The sequence below is a fragment of the Garra rufa genome, chromosome 4 (assembly GCF_049309525.1).
Source record: "Garra rufa chromosome 4, GarRuf1.0, whole genome shotgun sequence".
NCBI classification, from domain to species: Eukaryota; Metazoa; Chordata; class Actinopteri; order Cypriniformes; family Cyprinidae; genus Garra; species Garra rufa.
Window position 1 is genome coordinate 45482679 of NC_133364.1, and position 2706 is coordinate 45485384.

Consider the following 2706-nt stretch of genomic DNA (forward strand, 5'->3'; position numbering starts at 1 on the left):
ATCTTTTTATGCTGGTTTGGCAAAATCGCCAAAAACACCAGAAGAAGAGGAGTGAGCCGTAACGTACACGAGGAGAGAGTTTTTTGAGTTTACAAATCATTAAAAATTCACCGATGGGTAAGTACATTTTGAGGTATTTTATTAATGTATTTTATTTTTTACTTGTTTTACTCGGAGGAACCAAAAGCAAGTATAAGCACACTGTCAAGTTAAATTAAGTTGGGCTAAAGTTAGCTAGTATGCTAAAAGGTAATGTTTAATGCTAGGGCCTTTTTTAACCCTAAAAAGAAACTCAGCTGTGGCAAAATAAAAAGTTTATGAAAATTAAAAGTTGAAGTAGCCAGCTTTCGAATATTTTTAAATTCTCAATTTGTTGTTTTATGTATATCACAGAATGTTAAAGTGTGTTTGTGTTAATGACTTGTATGAGATATATTAAAAATTATATATTCAGTATACTATATGCATTGACTGACACACACACACACACACACACACACACACACACACACACACACACATATATATATATATATATATATATATATATATATATATATTTCTTTATTATTAGGCAAGCTATAAAAGGAAAAAAAAACAATAGTTAAATGTATATATGTACTTTGATATCAATACCATGCAGCACATAAGAGCACATCGGTTGATTAAACATGTTTAAAGATTAAATTAAAAAAGTACTACTCAGATGTAGCATTCTGAAAGTTTATTTCTGAAAATAAATGCAATGAAAGACTGTGATATGTTAAAACTGTAGGAGGAGCTCAGGAATAATTCACTGAAATCTGTAAATTAATTTGAGCATGGCTGACTTCAATAAGTGCTTTAAAAGTATTTTGTAATTTCAGATTTGCTAAACATGTCCTCTGACTATCAAAGAAAGTGGAGATGTCGAAAGGCAAGAGTTGATGCCTTAGCGGAAGAGGACAGCAGCTCAGAATCCGAGGGGACAGTGGAGCCTGCCTTGGTGTTTTACAATTTCAAATAGGTGGAACCAGATAATTACCCCATGCCATCAGCAAGTAAGGAATATTAAATGGTGTTTGAAACACAGGCTATTTATGGGAAATTCATTAAAACAAAGTTTGCAAACAGTCAGTTTTTAAATCTTTTATTAGAGGTACAAGTAGTTGTTTATCGATAATCTAATGCCAATATCGATACCATTGTTTTTGTTTGTCTTGCTCTTGAGTTTTCAAAACATTATTACATTATTTTGATTGTGGTGTCACTTTTAGGTTCAGCAACTGTCCAGAGTTGGCCGAATGTCAGTCAGAGACTGTGTATGAACAGGTATGTATTCACCTAGCATTGTTTGTGTGTTTTGCTGTGTCGTATTTCAGAAAAAAATGACAATAGTAACAGTATCCACAATAATAACCTCAACCTTTGGTAATACTATAATTCTGTCACACACTATATCTACTTATAATTGCCTGTTTTTGTGTTGAAGTTGTAATGTCTGTGCTAAATCAGGTTGTTCGTAGGACTTAAAACAAGATATAAAAACGTAATGTTAGTGTAAGAGTCATTACTTGTCACAAAAACTTTGGATAGGGATAGAGCACTTATTACATGATAGAAAGTGGTTGTGAAAGTGTATGTTTTAACACTGCATGCAATTGGCAAGCTGCACAGTACTGCTAATTTGTAATACTGATCTTACAATGCATTTTAATATTATGACTGAATCGTTTATTTCGCAGAATCATGTCAAATGCCTTAATGGCAAAATTCAACATGCAGGGTGGTGGCCAGCTGGAGAAGGCTGCATTCAAGGCTACACCTTTATATAATATAATACAAGGTAATTTGTGACACATCGTATGTTCCTTGTGTCTTATTTATTTAAAAGACCTGTTTTATCAGAAATGTCCAAACGCATAATTAACATGTTTTAGTCCTGGTGTTCTCATATGTGGACATGTATGAAATCAACATCCTGCATCACGAATTAAGTCGTCACTTTGTTTTGAAATGCATAACATTTTTCTGAGATGTTGATTCATGACACACAGTTTAAAAATTAGACAATTTTAAATAATTACAAATTATCTTATTTCCATAAGAGTGTCACTACATTACTTTTAGACTTTTTGAAGACTAAGGAGAGGGAGTGGTCCTGGTGAAACATTCAATCATTTGGTATCTCAGAGAAGCTCTCAATACTGTGACATGTAGAGTGTCAGAGAAATCCACTAAAATATAATGTTCTCATGTTACTCATATCACAGGTTAATGTGTTCATGAAATGGATGGGAAAAGTCTTGTTCGACTGCATTGTACAATTAGTTTGATAGATAAAAACACTTTCAAAATAAGTGCTTGTTTAACTTTTTGCTTTTTACATTCATATTTTCTTCCCTCAGATGCTGTGAAGAGGTGGAGCGCAAATGCTACTGACTCAGAAATTGACTTAGCAATGGAGGAACACTTAAAACATGCTCCAGGAAGAGCTGGGGTTGGGGGTTATAAGAACTAAATGGTGGTAAATCCAATGACAAAGTTACTGAGTCAGTGTTTAACCTGTTTATTGTTATACTTTTAGAAATATATATATATATGTATGTGATCCTGGACCACAAAACCAGTCTTAAGTCGCTGGGGTATATTTGTAGCAATAGCCAAAAATACATTGTATGGATTAAAATTGTTTTTTCTTTTATGCCAAAAATCATTAGGAAATTA

At 32.9% G+C, this 2706-nt stretch overlaps 1 long non-coding RNA gene across 1 annotated transcript; it reads left to right on the forward strand.

Moving 5' to 3' along the window:
* The first annotated feature begins 772 nt into the window (after nt 1–772).
* Nucleotides 773–1787, forward strand: LOC141333091 (uncharacterized). The gene is made up of 3 exons (XR_012355382.1): nt 773–1040; nt 1257–1311; nt 1725–1787. It is a non-coding gene; the product is annotated as an uncharacterized lncRNA (long non-coding RNA).
* Nucleotides 1788–2706: the final 919 nt, after the last annotated feature.